Source organism: Hordeum vulgare, chromosome 4H (assembly GCF_904849725.1).
Source record: "Hordeum vulgare subsp. vulgare chromosome 4H, MorexV3_pseudomolecules_assembly, whole genome shotgun sequence".
Taxonomy (NCBI): domain Eukaryota; kingdom Viridiplantae; phylum Streptophyta; class Magnoliopsida; order Poales; family Poaceae; genus Hordeum; species Hordeum vulgare.
In genome coordinates this window covers 431054716-431069524 of record NC_058521.1, presented here as the reverse complement: position 1 = coordinate 431069524, position 14809 = coordinate 431054716, and positions in this window count along the sequence as shown.

Genomic DNA, 14809 nt, shown 5'->3' with positions numbered 1-14809 from the left:
GCAATGGCAGTAACTCTAGCAATATGAGCATCAAGGAATACCCCTAGTGGTATATCAGGCAAAGTAGTATCTTTAGCAGTATCAAGCATAGCATCATCAAGCATAGTAGTACCTCTAGCATCATGAGGCAAGGCAGTATCAAGCATAGCATCATGGATAGCAGTATCAGGCATAGCATCTCTAGCAGTATCAGGCATAGCATCTCTAGTAGTATCAGGCATAGCATCTCTAGCAGTATCAGGCATAACATCTCTAGCAGTATCAGACATAGTAGCATCATAAGCATCATCAATAGCAGTAGCATCTCTAGCATCATCTAGCACATGCGACATATCAAGATTTATAGCAGAAGGTGGTGTCGCAAACTTACTCATAATTGAAGGTGAATCAAGTGCAGAGCTAGATGGCAGTTGCTTACCTCCACTCGTAGTTGAGGGCAAGACTTTGGTTCTTGGATCTTTTAGATTCTTCATAGTGATCAGCAGATATAAATCCCAAGTGACTCAGAGAATATAGCTATCCTCCCCGGCAACGGCACCAGAAAAGAGCTGCTTCGAGTTGCTCAACAATTAGCAATTGTCTTGCAATGGCCCACGAGCATGTGGGATCGCGGCAGTTTTCAAGGGTAGAGTATTCAACCCAAATTTGTTGGTTCGACACGTTGGGAGTGAAAGGATATTCTCCAGTATTAGCAGTTGAGTTGTCGGCTCGACCACACCTGAAAGATTAGTATCTGCAAGCAGGATATAAGCAGCAAAGGTATTATGATAGCAACGGTGCTAGGAAAGAATTCGTTGACGGCAGATTATATCTAACTGAAGTATCAATGGCGCCAGAAAAGTATTATAGCAGGTAGTAGCAGTGTAACGAGTAACACCAGTGGCAAGGAACAGCAATAGTGATAGCAGTAGCAAGTAGCAGCAGTAGCAAGTAACAGCAACAACAAGTAACAGTAGTAGCAACAGCAGTGGCAGCAGCAGCAGGACAAAGCAAGTAACAGTAGCAGCAAGTAACAGTAGCAACAACAGTAGTAACAGCAGCAGAGCAAACCAAGTAACAACAGCAGTGAGCAAACCAAGTAACAATAGCAGAGCAAACTCGTAGGCAATGGATCTGTGATTTGTTGGATGACATTCATCATGCAACAGCTATAACACGGAGAGATATGTCGCTAGCTCCCGTTCATCAATGTGATGTAGGCATGCATTCCGTGTGTAGTCATACGTGCTTAGGGAATAGAACTTGCATGACATCTATTGTCCATCCCTCCCTTGGCAGCGGGGTCCAATTGGATATTACGGGATATTAAGGTTCTCCTTTTAATAAAGAACCGGACCAACACATTAGCACTTGGTGAACACATGAACTCCTCAAACTATGGTCATCATTGGGAGTGGTTCCGGTTACTGTCACTCCGGGGTTGCCGGATCATAACACATAGTAGGTAACTACAACTTGCAAGATCGGATCTAAAACACACATATATTGGTGAAAATATAATAATTTCAGATCTGAAATCATGCTACTCGGACCCTAGTGACAAGCATTAAGCATGGCAAAGTAGTAGCAACATCAATCTCAGAACATAGTGGATACTATGGATCAATCCCCGTCAAAACTAACTCGATTACATGATAGATCTCTTCCTACTCATCACTGCCCAGCGAGCCTATGAATAGATTACTCAGGAACGATGAAGAGCTTCATGGAATTGGAGAGGGAAAAAGGTTGATGATGATGATGGCGATGATCTCCTTGATCCGGAGCCCAAAACGGACTCCAGGTCTGCCCTCCAAGGCAAGAACGGGATGTGGCGGCGCCTCTGGATCGTGAAACGCGATGAATTCTTCTCTCTTGATTTTTTCCGGGACGAAAGGGAATACATAGCGCTGGAATTGGGGACGGTAGAGCCACGTTGGCCCCACAAGCCTAGTAGCCGCGGCCAGGGGGAGGCCGCGGCTACAGGGCTTGTGGCCCAGTGGCGCGTCCCCTCCGGTGGATCTTTGCGTAGGTATTTTTCATATTTTCCAGAAATATTCTCCATAAATTTTTAGGACGTTCCGAGAACTTTCATTTCTGCACAAAAACAACACCATGGCAATTCTGCTGAAAACAGTGTCAGTCCGGGTTAGTTCCATTCAAATCATGCAAATTAGAGTCCAAAACAAGGGCAAAAGAGGTTGGAAAAGTAGATGCAATGGAGACGTATCATTGCACACCTTTTTGAGAGAGAGAGACATGCACTCATCGTGATTTTTCTAGAATGCTCATAGTACTTCACTTATATCTTTTGAGCTAGATACTTTTGCTCTATGTGCTTCACTTATATCTTTTAGAGCACGGCGGTGCGTGACTTGGTAGTTGGCTTATGCTATGAAAGTAGTCCCAAATGTGATAGGTACCCAAAGAGGATGCAAAAACCTCCATCTTCATGTGCATTGAGTAGAAAGAGAAGTCTTGATTCCTCTCAATTATTTTTGAGACGTGGATTTGGTAATATTAAGAGCTATGTTAGTAGGGTGTTGTGAATCTAGAAATACTTGTGTTGAAGTTAGTGATTCCCGTAGCATGCACGTATGGTGAACCGCTATTTTAGGAAGTCAGAGCATAATTGATCTATTGATTGTCATCCTTTGTGTGGAGGTCGGGATCGCGTGATGGTTAACACCTACCAACCCTTCCCCTAGGAGTATGCGTTTAGCACTTTGTTTTGATTACTAATAAAAACTTTCGCAACAAGTATGTGAGTTCTTCATGACTAATGTGAGTCCATGGTATAGATGCACTTTCACCTTCCACCATTGCTAGCCTCTCTAGTGCCGCGCAACTCTCGTCGGAACACAAACCCACCATATGCCTTCCTCAAAACAACCACCATACCTACCTACTATGGCATTTTCATAGCCATTCTGAGATATATTGCCATGCAACTCCCACCGTTTCGTCTCGTGACTTGTGTCGTCACTCTCATATTGCCATTGCATGATCGTAAGATATCTAGCGAGATGTTTCAACGTCATACGCCAAGCTAGATCATTGCACATCCCGGTACACCGCCGGAGGCATTTCCTATAGAGTCACCATCATTTTGAGCTTTGAGCCGTGAGTAAATAAAAGTGTGATGATCATGATTACTAGAGCATTGTCCCATGTGAGGAAATAAAAAAAGGATAAGAGGCCAAACAGCCCAAAAAAAGAGAAAAGAAAAAAAGAGGCCAAGAGCCCAAATAAAAAAGGGACAATGCTACTATCTTTTTCCACACTTGTGCTTCGTAATAGCACCATGTTCTTCATGATTGAGAGCTTCTTGCTTTGTCACTACCATATGCTAGTGGGAATCTTCATTATATAACTTGGCTTGTATATTCCAATGATGGGCTTCCTCAAATTGCCCTAGGTCCTCGTGAGCAAGCAAGTTGGATGCACACCCACTAGTTCTCCTTTTGAGCTTTCACATACTTATAGCTCTTGTGCATCTCTTGTATGGCAATCCCTACTCATTCACATTGATATCTATTAATGGGCATCTCCATAGCCCTTTGATACGCCGAGTCAATGTGACCATCTCCTCCTTTTTGTCTCACAACCACCACCACACTCTATTCCACCTATAGTGCCATATCCATGGCTCACGCTCATGTATTGCGTGACAGTTATAAAAAGTTTGAGAAAGTAAGAGTGCGAAAACAATTACTTGGCCAATACCGGGGTTGTGCATTATTTACATTAGTTGTGTGAGGATGATGGAGCATAGCCAGACTATATGATTTTGTAGGGATAACTTTCCTTGGCCTTGTTATTTTGAAAGTTCATGATTACCTTGCTAGTTTGCTTGAAGTATTATTGTTTTCATGTCAATAGCAAACTATTGTTTCGAATCTTACGGATCTAAACATTCATGTCACGTGAAAGAAGTTGCAAAGGAGAACTATGCTAGGTAGCATTCCACATCAAAAATTCATTCTTTATCACTTCCCTACTCGAGGACGAGCAGGAGTTAAGCTTGGGGATGCTTGATACGTCTCCAACGTATCTATAATTTTTGATGTTTCATGCTATTATCTTGTCAAACTTTGGATGTTTTGTATGCCTTTTATATATTTTTTGGGACTAACTTATTAACTCAGTGCCAAGGGCCAGTTCCTGTTTTTTCCATGTTTTTGACCCCTTTCAGAGGAGATTTTGAAACGGAGTCCAAACGGAATAAAATCCCCGAAAATATTTTTTCCGTAACGGAAGAAGATCATGAGACTTGAGAGCCAAGGCAGGGGCCCCAGGGGCCCCACAAGCCCCCACCCCGCGGCCAGGGGGGAGGCCACGGCCCTCGGGCTTGTGCGCCCCCTGGACCTCCTTTGCCCTAGGTTTTGCGCCTATATATCCCCACAAATTCCACAAAAAATCATGAGATCATCGAAAGTACTTTTCCGCCGCCGCAAGCTTCTGTCTCCGCAAGATCCCATCTGGGGCACGTTCGGTGCCCTGCCGATGAGGAGATCCGGATACGGAGGGCTTCTTCATCAACACCATGACCTCTCCGATGATGCGTGAGTAGTTCACCATAGACCTACGGGTCCATAGCTAGTGACTAGATGGCTTCTTCTCTCTCTTGGATCTTCAATACAAAGTTCTCCATGATCTTCATGGAGATCTATCCGATGTAATCTTTTTTTGCGATGTGTTCGTCGAGATCCGATGAATTGTGGATTTATGATCAGATTATCTATGAATCTTATTTGAGTTTCTTCTGATCTATCTTATGCATGATTTCATATCCTTGTAATTCTCTTCGAGTTGTGGGTTTTGTTTGGCCAACTAGATCTATGATTCTTGCAATGGGAGAAGTGCTTGGTTTTGGGTTCATACCGTGCGGTGACCTCACCCAGTGACAGAAGGGGTAGTGAGGCACGCATCGTGTTGTTGCCATCAAGGGTAAACATATGGGGTTTTCATCATTGGTTTGAGTTTATCCCTCTACATCATGTCATCTTGCTTAAGGCATTACTCTGTTCGTCATGAACTCAATACACTAGATGCATGCTGGATAGCGGTCGATGTGTGGAGTAATAGTAGTAGATGCAGAAAGTATCGGTCTACTTGTCTCGGATGTGATGCCTATATGTATGATCATTGCCTTAGATATCGTCATGACTTTGCGCGGTTCTATCAATTGCTCGACAGTAATTTGTTCACCCACCGTGATATTTGCTATTTTGAGAGAAGCCTCTAGTGAACACTATGTACCCCGGTTCTACTCCTCACCATATTTTCAGCCTTACACCTTTTACTTCGTTGCACTTTTCGCCTTCAGATCTCACTTTGCAAACAATCTTGAAGGGATTGACAACCCCGTTGAAGCATTGGGTGCAAGCTCATTTGTGTTTGCGCAGGTACTCTGGACTTGACGAGACCCTCCTACTGGATCGATACCTTGGTTCTCAAACTGAGGGAAACACTTACTGCTCCTGTGCTGCATCACCCTTTCCTCTTCAAGGGAAAAACCGACGCAAACAAGAGAAGTAGCAAGAAGAATTCCTGGTGTTGCCGGGGAAGGACTTTTGTTGCCGTAGCAGTCACTTCATCAAATATCGTAATTATCGCCTTTCACTTGCACGACCAAATGATGTGATAATAACAAAAGTGCATGGGTGCCGTGGACTAAGATGAAATCTGCATGGCAGTTTTAAACAAAGGAGAAGAGATGGTAATATTGGATCTTTGTTAGGTGAATGACAAAGAATGTGGGAGCCACTCAACATTTTCATCGTAGTCTTCTCCTTTTACAACTCATCAAATGGGAAGAGAAAATCAAAGAAACATGCTGAAATATTTTCGGAGTTTTTTTTTCTCAGGCTAGTAAAATAAATTACGGGAAAACAAGGACGAGAAAAACTATTTACACGGGAAAGCTCCCAACAAGCAAGAGGAAATATTTTTAGGTTTTATTTTAATTACTACAACTAATTAAAGAGGAAAGAAAAACCAAAAAGAAACGTGATTTTTTTGAATTTTCTAAAGTTTTTCCAACACACAAGAAGAAAGTAGAAAAAATAAACTAAACATGAATGTACAATGAAAGAGGATGAAAACTTCTCTCTTATTTTTTTTCTCAGAGAATATAAATTTATAGGAGTGGAATTAGGGTCAGAGGAGCCTCGAGGGCCCCACAAGCCATGAAGGCGCGGCGTGGGGGGCATCCTGTTGGCTTGTGGCCCCCTCGCACTTCCCCTTCGACAGAACTTCGCTCCATAAATTCTTATAAATTCCAAAAATAGTTCACAAAAAGTGTTGTCTGATTCCGAGAACCTTTATTTCTACACAAAAATAACACCAAGGTAATTCTACTGAAAACAACGACAATCCGAGTTAGTTTCATTCAAATCATGCAAATTAGAGGCCAAAATTAGAGCAAAAGTGTTTCAAAAAATAGATACATTGAAGATGTAGCACTGTCTCCCGGCAATGCATCAGAAGAGCACCACCCCTCCCCTCCTGCCCATGACTGGATGGAGGACGTGTCCTCTTAAGCCCCAGCCATAAATACCATGGGGGACTGTGCTGGGGTCCATACAGTGTAGATGTAAGCCTCGGTCCATGAGGACCTGGCGAGGAAGGATCCTTCTTTAATTGAAGGGGGAGATTTGGGGTACTTCCTCCGTCACAGTTTATAAGGCGTACACGTGTACCTACGTCGTTAATTTGACTTATATAAAATATATTGTTTAACATAAAAATTATATCATTAGAAAATAGAACATCTAAAGTTTTTAATGATATATTTTTTGTAATATATGTCTCTCATTAAATTGGTCAAATTGACAACCTAAATACACGTGCAGGACTTATAAACTGAAACGCATGGAGTACACGACATCCTCGGACCCTAGGGGTTGGGAGCTGCCACAACAGCCCACCTCGACGGCTGCTCCCTTAACAGAGAGGGCCAAGGTGGCCCATTCATCCCCTACTGTTGGAGAGCAGGCACCATGGGGGTGGATCGAGGAGATGGAGGCATCCATGTTGGGACCCTCCATTACTGTCAAATATCCCGCCCTTTTGGGTGTGACACTGTGAAGGTATCTGTCCGCACAGACCAGTATGGGGAGGTCAAGGCCTTGAGGTAACCTTGTAGCCCTATTAGTAAGAATCTATTTAATTTTTAGAACCGGATACTCTCCACAGACCTAAGTGCATAATTTCAAATTTTAGCTAGTCCGAAGACTTATGTTGTCACCACCGCATGCTGAGGACGTATAACCACTGTAGCCCTTGAGCCTTGCGTTAGATACGAAGATCTTACTTGAGGATCTTTAGAATATATATTGATGAGAAAATGCAGTAGCACCCTCGACCCTAATTGGTTTTTTGCAAAGTCTATGAGGGGATCGATATCATCCGAAGGAGTTCTACCATTGTTGCCTTTCAGGTGGCGGCCTCGGCTTCAGTATCCAACTCGAGAGAGATGGCAGAACTGAACCATAAGTTGGATCGATCCGAGAAGTATGGCGATCTGCTTAAAAAGCATTTGGAGGAAGATCAAGGTAATTTTAAAAAGCCTTGAGTATTTTTGGATTTGTACTTTTAAAGAGTAACATTGCCTCTATAGGGCTTTAAGTTTCATATTAATGTGTCTGCAGCTTCCACTGTTGAGCTAGAAAAGCTCCGGTCCGAGCTACGAGCTGCTCGATGGGAAGCCGAGAAGCAAAGGGTTGCGACTAAGTAGGCCAGGGAAGAGTTGACCACAGTGAAGGAGGCCAGTGAAAAGTAGGCGGCCGGGGAACTAGAGGTCGAAGAAGACCTGAAGGGTATTTACGCTCAGTATGATACCCTTTTGGAAGAGAAGGAGAAATTAGCCTTTGATCTTGCCAAGGCAAGCTCGGATTGCTCAGAGGCAAAGACCCAGGCCCGGGATAATCGCAAAGTCCTCGATCAAGTGAGGTAGATCGCCGCTTGTAAACCAGACCTTCTTTGCTATGTTTCTAGTGACAACCGGTTTGCCCAGCTTACGCGATATCTGGCGTTCCTTGGAGGCATTTAGGGACCTGCCATGAAGTGTTGCAGATGTCGTTTCCCACTATGCCGCCCGCACGAACGATCGTGTCGATAAGATTTTCTAGGCTCAATACCAAGCGCCCAAACACCGAGCTTTGCTGAATAATGAGATGAAGCAACTATTTTTTTTGTGCGGTGCAGTCGAAGATGCTAGATCTCTCCATCAATCTCTGGCCTGTTATGCCCATGCTGACCAATGTCTTTGGCTTGGTGAACACGCTGCACGATGCCAACCCCCGGGTTCATCGTTGGAAGAGGTTAGCCTCGTTGGAGGGGCACATAGCGCATATGCACCAGTGAAGGCACACTACCCCAAGATCAAGCCTCTCAACATTCCATTCGGGCTCCCAGAGAGGAAGAAGCAGACACCCGAGCAGTTCTTGGTCGAGGTCCAGCAAGGTGCTCAGGTGACTGAGGCGCAATGCGCCAAGTCCGAGTTACGGTTATGGAGGCCCCTCGGAATGCCGAGGAGTATTATGTATAAATCAATGAATATTATGTTTCTTCTTGATATGCTATATATTTATCTTGTGCGGCCGTTTTTAGTTCTAAAAATGGCCAGTCGTCGGCTTCTACCCCCTTGTAGATACTACACGGAGTGTTCCCTAAAACACGTAAACCCTTAGTTGACATCTAGAAACCCGTAGGCGGTTGCTTATTTAGAAAACCAGACAATCAAACTATAGTGGCTTTATAAGTTTCACTTAGTCATACGAGTTCGAATTTGTGGTGTAGTTAAACTAGCGCCTAGTGTAGTGGTGATCAGATTAGCCAAATAGCACACACACCTACACCCTGTTCCTGTGATAAGGACCTTTCGTTTATCACGGCATAACCACTAGCGGCTTATAATTTGACACTGTGTTTGGGTAGCCGACTAGTTTACGCTTATCGTGATACTCGATTTTTGGCTTTCTTCACTGAGGCGCTTAACCATTCTAGCTGGAATCACAACCGCAGTGGTTCTCCCTTTATGCTCTTAGCCGATCAAAGCGGGATATAGAAGGTAAGCATAGGAGTTGGGCAACCCAATCATTAACCAAAATCACAATTCAAAACTGATGCATATAATGCAATATCCGAGAAGCCGAACAAATATCAGACTTGAACATAGAGCCATTTTACAAATCTGAACCCCCGGTTGAAAGTCAGATTCATTCAGCAAGTGGAAAGATACCACCTTGAAGCAAGTGTGAAATAAAACAATACGCAAACTTGTGCAATGACCGAAAAAGGTATGTTTTATTTATGAGGCTGAGCCGTACATGTCAAGCTAAAATAAGGTAAAAACCTTAGAAGATACATGGAGACAGCCATTCGATCTCGCGCGTAGCCGTCCGATCCACTCCTGGATTTAATTCCTGAAATGATGCTCGAGTTGCAGAAACAATCGCTTTGTTGCAAAAAATAAACTTTGGACCCATTAATTCCTGAAACAACGGTCGAGTTTGAGAAACAATTGCTTGTTTCAGGAAAAAAATCTTCGTCTTTTTGCAAACATAGGTGCTGTTGCGGAAGAATTTTTTGCAACAAAGGTCATGTTTCAGGAAAATTTTGCAGCGGGCTGGGATGGCGCAGAGCTACGGCGGTGCGGGGCGACGGGCATCGAGGCGGCTCGCTCCCTGGATGCGGGAGCTCACCGGCGTGGCCGAGAGGGGCTGCGGGGGAGCCGCGAGCGGGCTAGGACGCGGCAGCACTCCGGCGGTGTGGGGCGACGGGCGGCTGGCCCCTGGCCGCATGAGGCGAGGTGGCTGCTGATTCTGTGACAATAGACCTTTCCCTGCAACGGCACTAGAAGAATGCTGCTAGCACTCCACGGCAATGAAACTAGAAGAATGTTGTTGACGGCCCACCAGCGCGTGGGATCGCAGCAGTTTTCGAGGGTAGAGTATTCGACCCAAATTTGTTGATATGCCAAAAGGAGGTGAGAGGATACTCTCAGGTATTAGCAGTTGAATGTGTCAGATTCAACCACACCTGAAAGATTAGTATCTGCAAGCAAAGAGTGAGCAACAAAGTAGTATGATAACAATGGTGTCAGAGACGATCTGTTGACGGCAAACTATTCCTAACTGTCGTATCAATGGCGCCAGAAGTTGCCCCGTTGATAGAAATTGTCTGTTCCCGTCAACGACCAGCGAATCAAAATTGTAGCAGGTAGCAGCAGTGTAACAAGTAATAGCAGTGGCAAGGAACAGTAGTAGTGACAGTAGTAGTAGCAGTAGCAGGAGAGCAAGACAAGTAATAGCAACAGAGCAAGACAAGTAACAGCAGCAGTAGGACAAACACGTAGGCAATGGGTCGGTGATTTGTTTGGATGATATTCACCATGCAACATTTATAACACGGAGAGATATGTGGCTAGCTCCCGTTCGTCAATGTGTTGTAGGCATGAATTCCGTGTGTCGTCATACGTGCTTACCGAAAAGAACTTGCATGACATCTATTGTTGATCCCTCCCGTGGCAGCGGGGTCAAAAAGGAAACTACGGGATATTAAGGTTCTCCTTTTAATAAAGAACCAGACCAACACATTAGCACTTGGTGAACACATGAACTCCTCAAACTATGGTCATCACCGGGAGTGGTTCCGGTTATTGTCACTCCGGGGTTGCCGGATCATAACACATAGTAGGTAACTACAACTTGCAAGATCGGATCTAAAACACACATATATTGGTGACAACATAATAATTTCAGATCTGAAATCATGGCACTCGGGCCCTAGTGACAAGCATTAAGCATGGCAAAGTAGTAGCAACATCAATCTCAGAACATAGTGGATACTAGGGATCAGTCCCCGTCAAAACTAACTCGATTACATGATAGATCTCATCCTACTCATCACCACCGAGCGAGCCTATGAATAGATTACTCACGAACGACGAAGGGCTGCATGGAATTGGAGAGGGAAGAAGGTTGATGATGACGATGGCGACGATTTCCCCTCTCCAGAGTCCAAAATAGACTCCGGATCTGCCCTCCAGATGAAGAACAGGATGTGGCAGCGCCTCCGTATCGCAAACGCGACGAAATCTTCTCTTTTGATTTTTTGATGGAACGAAAGTGAACTTACAGAGCTGAGATTGGGGGCGGCAGAGCCTTGTGGGCCCCACAAGCTTGCCATCCGCCACCAGGGTGTGGCGGCTACAGGGCTTGTGGCCCACTGGCCCATCCCCTCCGGTGGATCTTTGCGGAGGTATTTTTCATATTTTCCAGAAATATTCTCCGTAAATTTTCAGGACGTTCTGAGAACTTTCATTTCTGCACAAAAACAACACCAATGCAATTCTATTGAAAACAACGTCAGTCCAGGTTAGTTCCATTCAAATCATGCAAATTAGAGTCCAAAACAAGGGCAAAACAGTTTGGAAAAGTAGATACGATGGAGACGTATCAACTCCCCAAGCTTAAAACCTTGCTTGTCCTCAAGCAACTCAGTTGACAAACTGAAAGAGAAAGAAAAACTTCGACAAACTCTGTTTGATCTTGTTCTTGCAACTATGTCTAACTCATAACCAGAATTTCAGCAAGATCACAAGTTAACCACATAAGCAAGTGACACAAAGGTCTCACGGTAAACTAATATCAATGGCATAATCAGCTAACGAGCGAATAATAATGAGTTTCAAATACCAACACTTCAATCAAAACAAGCATGAAGCAATATGAATAGGTGGTATCTCGCTAGCTCTTTCTGAGACCGCAAAACATAAATGCAGAGCACTTTCAAAGATCAAGGGCTGACTAAACATTGTAATTCATAGCAACGAAGATCCAGTCATAGTCATACTCAATATCAATCAAAAGCAAAGCGTAAAAATGACAGAGGTGCTCTCTAATTGGTCCTTATAAAAGAGGAGGATGACTCGATGGGAAAATAAATAGATAGGCCCTTCGCAGAGGGAAGCATTGATTTGCAGAGGTGCCAGAGCTCAAGCTTTGAAAACAGAGATAATAATTTTGGGTGGCATGCTTTCATTCTCAACGCAATGACCAAGAGTTCTCAATATATTCCATGCTACTCATGCTATAGGCGGTTCCCAAACAGAAAAGTAAAGTTTAAACTCCCCCACCACCAATCAATCACACTCCACGGCTAGCCGAATCCTCGGGTACCGTGCATACTAACATCAATCCGGGGGGAGTCTTGTTTTACAGTTATGTTTTCGATTTAAGCGTGGAACTGGGCATTCCAATTACCGGCCACTTTCTCGTTAATGGTAGTGAATAAACACATGTCGAGGATAACACTCCTAGCATGGAAGATACCAATAGCCCCCTGTCACCACATGAGCGGTTCGGGCATGCAAAACAGATTATTTCTTGAAGGTTTAGAGAGTGGCACATGCAAATTTACTTGGAACGGCAGGTAGATACTGCAAATAGGTAGGTATGGTGGACTCTCATGGAAAAACTTTTGGGTTTATGGAAGTGGATGCACAAGCAGTATTCCGCTTAGTACAAGTGAAGGCTAGCAAAAGACTAGGGAGCGACAACAGTCATCAACATGCAATGAGGTTGACTAACATTGAATGCAAGCATGAATAGGGTATAAATCACCATGAACACGAACATCATAGAGGCTATGTTGATTTTGTATCAACTACGTGCATGAAAATGCGCCAAGTCAAGCCACTTGAATCATTCAAAGGAGAATACCATCCTATCATACTACATCATAGTCATCTCAAAATCTATGTTGGCATTCAAGACAAACCATTATAAACTCTTAGCTAATTAAGCATGGCATCAGAAACTATGATCTCTAAGTTGTCATTGCAAACATGGTTCTCTCACAACAAAGTTGAATCTGGGTTGACAAGCTAGTCACATTTACAAAAACAAAATAGATAGAGTTCATACCAGCTTTTCAGTCTCAGTCACTTCATCATATATCATCATTATTGCCTTTCACTTGCACGATCGAATGATGTGAACAATAATAAGAGCATTGGACTAAGCTGAATCTGCAGGCAAACACAAAGGGGAAGACAAAGTAATATGGCTCTTTGAAAGCTAAATAGGTATGCATGCAAGAACCACTAAACATTGTAACCAATATCTTCTACCTTGACCCAAAGAAAAAGAGAAAACTATTTACATGGGAAAGCTCCCAACAAGCAAAAGAAGAAAGAAAAAGCTTTTTGGGTTTTCTCAAAAGAACACAAAACAAGAAAACGAAAATAAACTAGCATGGATAATACAGTGCCAAAGTGTAAACACCGGCTAACAAAGCGAAAGCATAAGCATGAATGTAAGGTCGGTGACAACACGTACTCCCCCAAGCTTAGGTTTTTGGCCTAGCTTGGTATACTCCCAAGGCGGGAAATAACCAGCTCCGGGATATTCCGGAGCAGACTGTGGATGCCACTGTTGTGTGAGCTCCTCTGGCCCCCACTGATAAACTGGCGTCTGGTACTCGACTGGCGGCTCGGGCACAGGCGATTGTGGTTGGGCCAAGCCCCAATATGTGTAGATGTCCAAGGGCATAATAGTGTACCTGCCTGCATGAAGATCGAACAAAGAAGGAGAAGGCAAAGTAATAGTCTCTCGAGTACCCTGACTAAATACCAGGTTATAAATCATCCGTCTACTAGCATCTCTATCCAGAAAATCATGGCAAACCATGCTGTCATAATCCATATATTTCTCAGGGAGAAGCATCTCTCCTTCCTCTCCCAGTCTAATGGGTATCTCAAAGTGTCTGGCAAGACGGGTATCATAGATACCTCCATAGACGACACCCTTGGAACAATTGGTGTTCAACTTCTGAGCTACTATAGCACCTAGGCTATAAGTCTTATCGTTATAAAGGCCTTCGCGCAAAACCGCAAGGTCTCGAGAACTAAGTGATCCAGCCTCCACACGGCCAATCAAACATTTTCCCACAAATAGTGAGAAGTACCGAAGCACAGGAAAATGTATGCTAGCAATTCTAGCGCGAGACACTCCTCTCTCCTCTCCAACAACAATAGTACCAATAAAATCCTCCAAGTCCCGTGGACGAGGGTCCTGGATATCCCCAACATAAGGTAATTTGCATACATTGCAAAAATCCTGTAGTGTCATGCACTAGGGAACATCGTATATCATGAACTCAACCATGGGAGGATTCTTCCTCGGATAAAAGTTGAAGCTTTGAACGAAAATATTGGTGAGGAGGAGGTATTGTGAGCACTTATCTGCAATGAACGCAGTAAGACCTGCGTTCTCCACCAAGTAATAGAAGTCTTCATAAAGCCCAGCAGCGTGCAAAAATTGATCACTTGGCCACTCGCACGCTCGAACTTCTGTGACTCCAGGGACTATGTACTTGGGGTGGTTCTTCTCATCCTCCTTGGGGTTACGGCTTGAAGAGCCTCTCAAGAACCTCCTCGTCTTTTCCTTTTTCTAGCTCTGAAAAATTCTGAAATTTTTAGAGACTTCGAAAGAAAAGTGAATAAAGATTAACCCAACTTGTAGCAACTACTCCTACTAGTGCCTAGAGACCGTATCACGCGCTAAAACTACTTGGAACCAACTAAAATCTACCTTTCTAGCTCAAGAACAGGGTCACCAAGGTAGCAAGAATACGCGAAGGATAAAGCACTAGTGCAAAAACTAATTCGACCAATGGAGGAGTCACTTACCAAGGAGTAATTTCCTCAAAAAGGTTCGGAGAATGGTGCTTTGAGCAAGGAGATCAAAAATCACAGCCAAATGAGCAAGAACACGGGTTTGAGCTACGAAACAATTTTTTCTGGAGGTGGAAGAAGAGG